Source organism: Sorex fumeus, unplaced genomic scaffold, assembly GCF_029834395.1.
Source record: "Sorex fumeus unplaced genomic scaffold, SorFum_2.1 ptg000095l, whole genome shotgun sequence".
In the NCBI taxonomy this organism is placed as follows: Eukaryota; Metazoa; Chordata; class Mammalia; order Eulipotyphla; family Soricidae; genus Sorex; species Sorex fumeus.
This window is the reverse complement of record NW_026606152.1, coordinates 16,928,677-16,938,205: the sequence shown is the minus strand read 5'-3', so window position 1 is coordinate 16,938,205 and position 9,529 is coordinate 16,928,677. Positions and strand designations below refer to the sequence as shown.

Genomic DNA, 9,529 nt, shown 5'->3' with positions numbered 1-9,529 from the left:
TGATCTTGTTTATTTTCTCAAAGAACCAGCTTTTGCTTTTATTGGTCTTCTGGATTGTATTTTGGGTTTCTAGCTCATTGATTTCTACTATAAATTTTATTATTTCCTTGCTCCAGCCTAGTTTGCACTCCTTTTGTTGGTCATTTTCCAAAATCTTGAGCTCTAATTTATTCATGTAGGCCCTTTCTTTCTTCCTGATGAATTCTGGCAGAGGTATAATCTTTCCTCTTAACACTGCTTTTGCTGTGTCCCACAAGTTCTGGTAGCTCACGTCCTCATTCTCATTTGTTTCTGGAACCTTTTTATTTCCTCTTTGATTTCTTCTCTAAGCCAACGTTTGTTCATTACTTCCCTTAAGTAAAATATTTCCTTGCTGAGATTTAGTCTGTTTGATCTATTGAGAAGTGACAAAGTAGTGTTGAAATCTCCACCTAGTACTGTTTTGCTATCAATGTTTTTTTTTTTAAGTCTATTAGAAGTTGTTTTTAAGTATTTTGCTGGTCTGTCATTGAGCATCTACATTGAGGAGGGTGAGTTCTTTCTGATGTAAAGATCCCATGATCATGAAGAAATGACATTCACTGTCTCTTATAGCCTTTAGCCTGAAGTCCATGTGGTCTGATACTAGTATGGCTACTCCAGCTTTGTGGAGGTGTTCTTTTCTTGAAGACTTGTTTTCCAGCCTTTTACTTTTAGCCCATGGTTGCTTTGATTGCTCAGATGTGTTTCTTGCATGCATCAGAATGTTGGGTTCAGTTTTCTAATTCATCTTCCTATTCTGTGCCTCTGAATTGGCACATTTAGTCCATAGACATTGAGAGAGATTGTTGTTATGGGGATTTGTGCTATCTTATGTAGAATTTTTGTACTTGTGGGGATTGCCTTAGCTTAAAGTAGCCGTGTTAGTTCTTCTTGCAACAAAAATATGGAACTCTTTACAAGTTTGCATGTCATCTCTGTGCAAGGACCATGATAATCTCTGTATCATTTCAATTTTAGTATATGTGTGACCAAACCTAGTAGGAGTTATTTTTTCTCTTCTGATTAATTTGAGTGTTGTCCTTACTTACCCTATGGCAGACAGTGGTACCTAATCAAAGAAAGTATTTCAAAGCAGCTTGATAGATTTAGAACTTTAATGTCCCAGAAAGAAATATATGGTTTTTACCATATTATCTTTTACCATACCCAAGGCATCAGTGTTTCAAAATAATTCTTTTGGAAGATGTTATATGAGTCCTGTTTAATGCACTTCCCTGAAACCTTCATTAAGACCATTAAACTAGAGCCTTTTGCTGTTCTCACCTCAGTCCCGTGTACATCTCCAGGAAAAGGTGGATGGTGTTGTCTGCACTTTGACCACCTTGAATATAAGTAGGATTTTTCTCCTGAAGGAAGAGGTGAGGATCATATTGATGATTTCATTCCACATTATTATAATTTCAACTTGAATGGAAGTTGACACTCATGAGGCTCCTGTAAAGGACAGAATAAAGGGTCTCAGTGAAGTTTAATGGCCAACACACATTAACAACTCAGATGACTCAAAGCAGCCTGTGTGCATCTTTGTGTATAGTGAGTTTCATATCTAATGATAGTGATTCTCAGTCATGACACACAGGCAAAACAGACCTATAATTAAAAATCTAGTTATCTGAGCAGAGTGGGGTTTCTTAGGTGATTGAACAAGTGTGTAGTAATTTATTACTAAGCACATATGTAGTTTGAATGATGTGTACTTTTTGATCTAAAATTAATTCCAAATATGTCTAAAATGACAGTCTCCTGACCCCACACCTGGCTTTCTTCACCAGGGTCCCTTGGAGGGGGTGTGTTGAGTTTCCCTCACCGCGCCGAGCAGAGCCCCGGCACCTGAAGACCTCTGCAACCAGCCATAGGTACGCTTTAGACCACTCTCCCCAAGCTTGAAGGAGCCTCATGCATGAACAAATCTGACGGAGGAACCCAGGTGTGCTCAACCAGGGGATGAGATCTCCAAGGCTGCTCAGATCAAGACTGGGCCCCCTCCAACCAGATCCCCCATCTCCTAGTAGCTAAGTGTTACAACCATGAACTGCCCCTGGAGCCATGTAATCCCATCAATGGCCAAGATACAGAGACTGGATTTTGTTGATAAGACAACAATTATTGTCCAGTACTCACTCTGAGAGAACCTGGTAGGCATTTGCGAGTATCTTGCCCCTGTGTTTACCAGTCATTTACACTTCTTTCAATACATTTTATATATGATCACGGTTTATGCTTATTTTTACTATTGAAGTTTAATAGCTAAATACTGATTTTTTTCACAGCACTAATTTATTAAGAACATTCATCCTTGGCCTATCATATTAATTGCCAGTATTTGTTAGTTTTGCTTCTTTTTTGATTACTTAAATTGGTTTCGGTCCTTTTCTTTCAGGTTGAAAAATTTTGACACAAATGAGTATATGTTTTTCTTTATCTTCTACAGTTTTAAACTGAGAACAACTGTTTGTTTTGTACAAATAAGATACCTGTGCATTTACTATTTCTTCTCATTTTATTTACATTTTTACACATCTCGATTCATCTACAAACTAACCTAGTAAGTGTTGTCATATTGAAAGAAACCACCAATTTTTTCAATCATAGCACTGTAGCACTGTCCTCCTGCGGTTCATCCATTTGCTCCAGCAGGAACCAGTAACATCTTACAACAAATTGTGAGACTTGTTGTCACTGGCAATGGCCTATCGAATACGTCATGGGTAGCTTGCCAGGCTCTTGCTATGTGGACGAGATATTCTGGGTAGCTTGCCGGGCAGAGGAATCGGAATCAGGGTTGGTCTCCTACAAGGCAAATGCCCAACCCGCTGTGCTGTAAACGTTATCTAAAATATACTAGTAATAACAAATGTTGTTTCTTTAACAGTGCAATATAAACAATTATTTCGTAATTTTCTTGATGTGTTAATGAAATAGCTAAGCTCTTGAGCATCATGGGAGTATTTTTCTAACACAAGAGTCTGACGAAGGTGAAACTGTTATAACCGTCTTGTAGAATTCCAGCTCCCTAGCCTGCTTCATTCTACCCCACTCTCTATCCAATCCGATCTTCTTCTGGGATTCTGACCTCCTGATTGGCTAGCCTCTACCTTTCACCTGCCTACTTTATGACATCATTCTCCCACCAAACGAACCACCAACTGGTAGAATCTTGGGGGTCCCATGTAGTTGTTTGTAAAGAAATTTGAATCATCATGGCAATTGACGAGTGACCAATGACCAATCACCATTGAGCAGTCGTCTGTACTGAACACTTGTGGTCTTAAGCTGCTTCAGTGTTCAGACGTACTCTCGTACCGTCTCCTCTTCTCGTCTACCTTTCATCGGTATTTCCTCTTCTCTGACCATGTCAGGTAAGGAATAATACTTTTCAAAGTTTTTCATTAGATTTATCATCCCTAAACTTAGCAGTCAAGTAAAAACAGCACGTAGTAATGAAAGAATGTATTCAAGTAGAATTTTATAAGCCTCATTTTAGCTTGACTTTGACATTTGCTGTGTGATTTTAGACATTGGCTTACTTTCTCTCACATACAAAGTGTTTTTCCTCATTGATTCCATTATATTTTAGACATACTTAGGAGCTCAAATACACACACACATATAAATATATATGAGTGTTGATTCTCTGTGTTTCCTTTTTCCTTTTAATAGTGAATTTTACATGATATTCATTGAAAACAAGTAAATCAGAGACAGTATTTTTACAGAAACAGAAAATAGAGATGCTGCGGAAAACTGTTAATATATTCTAGCGTGTGTTCTCTCTAATGGTCTCTCCACTTGTCTGTATACTTCAGTATTTTAAATATAGTGATATTACAAAGTAATAATCATTGATCTTTGAGATTTCTTTTTAAACCAGGTAATAAGAAAATATGAGGCATGAGGAAGGTGTGCAGTGCTGAGCGGTAGGGAGGGCTTACCAAGCCCTCAAAGGTAAGAAAGTTTGGGATCACTTTCATCAAACATTGACCAATTGAAACCAAGACGATATGAGGGAGAAATAAATAGGAAAGAAAGAATGAACGAACGAAAGAAAGAAAGGAAAGAAAGAAAGAATAGGAACGTCGATTATCAAGGAAGGGGAAAACATTTGGACAGAATGTTGAAGAGAACCAAAGGTTTAAAATCAAAAAAGAAAGAATATATATTAAATATGCTCATCTAAATACACTGAGAGCAAGTCAAAGCAATTTACTTAAATAAATGCCAGGACTAGAAAGTATACTATGCCTTGAATAGGGTTCCAGTAGGAAAAGCAGTTTGTCAGAAAGCCATCCTTCCTGGCTTTTTTCCTTATTATTTCTTAGAACACAGTACTTGGTACTTGACAATTTGGAGTATAAACACGCTTCAGAAATGATGCTCCCCATAAATAGCTAATAGTGCTTATCTAGGGCGGTGGAAGACACAGAATCTTCAATGTTTTTATTACGTTGTGGTTTTTAAGTTCATGTAGCGCTGCCTGTTAAAATTAAAAAAAAAATGGTATATTCTAACTTGAATCAGCAGGTTTGATTCATTTGTGTGGTCAGTAGGTTCCAGGTTAAAGCTGCTTGTCACCTGTACAAATATTATTTCATGTGATTTTTTCTTCCTAACATGAGAGTACTTTGATAATAGTCAAGTTTTGTTTTTAGATCCTAAAAGGAAATAGAAAAATCAAGTCTCACATGACTAATTACACATTTTTGTCATATTTGTGAATTCTGAGTTTTCCTACATAAAGATATTTTATGGAATTTTGGTGCTCATTTATTAAACATTGAGAAGAAAGTTTTCCTGTTTGATAAATATAATTCTAATCTAGGCGTTGAAAGTAAATTTGCAATATTTTGTGATCACCTTTTAAATGGTCTTTTCTGTTTCTTGTTTGATCAAGTGAAATCCTCTGCTATGTTTAACACATGTTGTTTGCTGGTTAATACTCAAAGGTACTGATGAGTATAATTTTTTGTAATTTCGAAGTTTCTTTCTGTGTTTTACTCATTTAAAACATTTCATGTCTATGAAATACAATCACGTTTATTCCTATTTTCTTTTTGTTATGTAGTTACTGATAAATCCTTTCTCTTTAATGGACTGGTAAAGTGTCACTCAAAAATCACCTTCTATTCCATTTTTTGACTAGCAGTTTTTACTAAAATAAAATATAGTCTTCATATTGTATATGTGGAACAATTTAGTAATAACCTTATTGTACTGTTTTATTTGGTTTTGTTTGGGATGCCATCCACTGTTATTCAAGGCTTACTCTTGGGTCTGTTCTCCATAACATACTGTACTATGCTGCTTGCTACAGAGCTCAGATTTCATTAATATCTACATAATTCTTTTTCAGTTCTGTGATACATATTTTTCATGATGTTTTCTTTACACTTCCTTCTATGTAAATCACATGCAATAGAAAAATTATATTCGTGTATGCATTATTATTCTTACAGTTATGAGTAACTACATTGTTGATAAACAACTTAAGACACAGAATTTAAATAAAGTTTTCCTTCCAAAAATATTTCTTGGGAAAAACTCAAGTAATGATTTTTGAAGTGGATCAAAAATCAGGGTAACCTTCAATGCATCAACAAGATTAAGTTGTATGTGAACCCTAAGTAACAGGTACTCACCTGATCTTGGGGAAGTTCCCATAATATCTCCAGCCCAAAGTAACCTGGCGCTGACACCAACTCCAACTCAGGAACAAAAAGTTAAGAATTTTGATCAGATGAAAACTGGGCTTTCAAAACCTCTTGGAGACCTACCAGATCCCAGTAGACCTAGATCATGCAAAGATCTGCAGGTAATGAACACCACTGACACCATCACTCTGAAGCAGGTGTGAGAAAATTCAAGTGGCACTAAGCGGACCTCCCATGCAAAAGGGAAGAACAAAAAGGAGGCTTCTGAACCTCTTGAGGGATAACCCAAGGCCAAAATCCAGCCAAAAGTCTGAGAATGCTTGCTGAGGGGAGCAGGGATTGTTTGTAATGCTGCAGTCAGTGAGAGGTGTCCTGTGACCACAGCCAAAACTAACAGCAAATCTCACAAAGCTGCCTCCAGCAGGATCAGCAAGACAAAGAGCCCTGGGCAGGAGAAGATAAAAAACACCAGAGAAAACTCTAAGAAAGCTAATGAGTGTAAGCAGCTAGGGAACAAGGTAAAGGCAGAAGAAAAGCCCACCATTGGCAAGATGAAATGCAAGAAAAGTCAACCTGAGCTTTGCCAAGAGGCAGTCAAATAACCCCGCCGCTACCTAGGCATACACATGCTGGATTCTGTCCAAATGTTTCATGCTCTGGGGAAGAGTGATCCAAAACTTGGAATCTTTTCCTCCCAGGTCCTGAGTAGCTCAAAGAACCCCAAAGATGTCAAGCCATCCTCAGCTGTCAAGCCATGGCTAGGTGCTACACGGGATGGAAAAGGCCTTGAGAAAACTCAGGTCAAAGCACAGAAACCAAGTAGCAGTGCTGATAAACGCTCATCTCCATCCCAGTCTGAGCTGCCACCTCCTGGGAAGGTCAAATTGGTACCTTTGCCGTTTCTTACCATGGAGAATCCACAAGCTGAACCTGTTCCTCGGAGACGAAAATCTGAAGCCACACATCTTCCTGCTGCAGCTAACCCTGCCAAGCCTGGCTCTACCAATGCAGCTCAGCCAAATGCTGCCAATTTTTCCCCGTCAACCACTGCATTTTTGACTGGTCCTTCCAATCCTGCTAAGTCCATTTCAACCAACCTATCTCGACCAGGTTTGCAGAACCCTAGTAGCCGGCCTATTCATCAGCCTGCAGCTTCTAGACCTGATCCCTACAAGACAGCAGCTGGCACTTCTCTACAGCGGGAGGCTCCTCCTGTCTGTGTGAACAAGCGCCAGTCTCCACCCAAACGTCAGAGTCACTTTCTCCTCCAAGACTTCCGTTTCCAACCTAAACCATGGAGAAAGCCCAATGTTCCCGAGCCAGTCATGTCAAAGCCCATCACCAAAGAGCAGAGACCAGAGCGTGAGGCTATGAAAAGGAAGGCTCAGCAGGAGCGTGAGAACGATGCCAAACACACCTCTTTGGGGGAAAGTGCAGTTCTTTATTGAGAGGGAAAAAGAGTTGGACATCTCTCTCTACTATGGCTACGTAATGTAAGAGCTGGAATGGTAGGTTCCACTTTAGGTACCAGATGGTTGCCCTAGGCAAACACTGAAATGCCATACACCATTTATTTATTCTAATTTTTTTTTCAAATTAAAGAGATGCATCGAACTCGGGTCGGCCATGTTGGCTGTGTGCAAGGCAAATGCCCTACCGCTGTGCTATCACTCCAGAGATGCATCATAGTTAATTGATTGTTAATAAATGTTCTGAATTTTGAGATGCTGTCAACTGTGGTTGATTTTGGGAGTGGCTGGGTGTTGATGGAGGAGCTGGGAAAGAATGGGAAGTTAGATAGAGGAAAAAGGGGGAATAGACAAGACTCTAAGAAATACAAACATGGTCCAGGGCAGGGGAGATACCATGATCATGTAGGTGGTTTTCCCAGGGTGAGGCCCATCCATTGCACTTGGGATGTGCTGACCCCTGCGATTTCCCCAAATGTGGGAAACTCGACTGCATAAAGCCCTTAAGAGGAGAAATTGCATGGGCCTGATGAAGAGTGGGGTAGGGTCAGAGGAAGAGTAAGCTGACAGTGCATTTGCTCTGCAAGCAAGAAGTACACAGTTCAATTCTTGCAATCTTTTATGGTCCCCAGAGACCCACCAGATGTGAAACTTGACCACAGAGCCAAGAGTAAGACTAGAGCACAGTCAAGTATGCCCATCACTGGTGTCCTCGAAAAAAATGGGAGATATGGCACAGTTTGCAGTTTTCGGTTAAAATAATAAATTTGGAATAGGCTGAGGAAGGCAGATGAGTCTAAGATGATGAGAAGAAAAGTAAAAATTCTTCCATAGAGGCTGTGTTTACACCTCATGGCCTCCTTTGGAAAGGAAGCAAATTTGAGACACATCACTAAAAGGTTTGGGTGGTCTATACATAAACGATGGTTGGGGAATACGAACACATACACTGTGGAATAAACCTACCAGATGAGTGATCAATGCCCTCAGAGTCATTCAAGGATGACTCTTAACAAGGAAAAAGCCAAGAGAACAATTGACGCATGAAGCCTGAAGATCAGCTCCTGGTAGATGCTAAGATAAGACACCATGTCCTCGAGCCCTCTTTTCAGCACCCCTAGTTGCACAATTTCAATTATTCCCAACAATATTCAGAGTTGCTATCGTGGTGACACTTTACTAGTGAGTTTCAACAATGCGGTCCATTGCCTATGTAAGTCTTTGGATTTGTAAACTCCCCAAGGTAGCCAAGCCAGCTTTCAGGAAATTTCTGGTGGCGGGAGCTCAAATTATATTAGCTTGAGGGGCTGGTCTTTGGTCTTCCATGGTCCCTGTTGCCTGTAGCTTTCTCTAAACATCGCTTTTAACTGCCGTTCACACAAGAACCAACTTTATAAATGACGTTGTGGTTCCATTGCGGTAGGTACCATACAAAGACATGCGTCCTAGGTCACCACTTCCAAAGCAGTTAGTACGAATTGACCTTGAGCCTGGAAGGTTGTGGTAGAAAGAGATGGTCCTAGGAGAGTTAATGCGGTGATGGATGGTTGGAAAGGAAACCGGGATGGGTAGCGAAGTGGAAATCTGGTGATCATCATGGGATAATTGGTGGATTTTTTTCAAATACGTTAAAATTTTTTTGAAAATGAAATTCAAGACAAACATACGAAAATAAGATAGGTTCCAAAGTATAGTTTACATATAAGACCCAGAAAGCTGAAAGGGCTGGCATTCCTTCTGGAGCTTTTAATCATACCGTTTACTAAATATGTTATTTTCACATCAATTACCTGTGGAGAGGAATAGTGAGAAACAGAATGCCACCGGAAAAGCAAACTGGATGACCACCTTCATTAAAAGCCAGGTGGAAGGTGTTCACATGGATCCCAAGTGCAAATATATGTTAACAGGAACATATATTTAACCAACTCTGCTTGGTACCAGTAATAACTTTGTTGAAAATGGGGGGAAATGAAAGCAGTTTCTGACTGACATGAGACTAACCAGTTAATAGATTTTCTCAGGAAAGTGTAGTTGACTGGCTGGGAACAGAAAAACGTGAAAAGTGTTTTGCTACCTTTAATGTATGGCTGGAGGGAATTGATCCCAGAAATCACTTAAAACTAACAAGCTTCAACTCTCTTGAAGGAATGTTGTATTCTTAATCAATTAATCACTTAACTTCCCGTTAGTCTTCGATTTGCTTGAGCGGGTGCCAGTAACGTCTCCATTTGTCCCTGGCGCTTGCTAGTGTAGCCCAATGGCATCTGTTCGCTCCGGGAACATGAAGGGCCTCAAACCGATCGTTAATGATCTTGACGAAGAAGTCAGACCATCTGGAATGTGGGCGGCCACGCGGTCTTTTGACAT

At 39.7% G+C, this 9,529-nt stretch overlaps 2 pseudogenes; one reads left to right on the top strand and one right to left on the bottom strand.

Moving 5' to 3' along the window:
• Window positions 1-919: 919 nt before the first annotated feature.
• On the bottom strand, window positions 920-1,016 carry LOC130041030 (uncharacterized; annotated as a pseudogene).
• A 6,526-nt stretch (window positions 1,017-7,542) lies between these two features.
• Window positions 7,543-7,653, top strand: LOC130041024 (uncharacterized; annotated as a pseudogene).
• The last annotated feature ends 1,876 nt before the right edge of the window (window positions 7,654-9,529 follow it).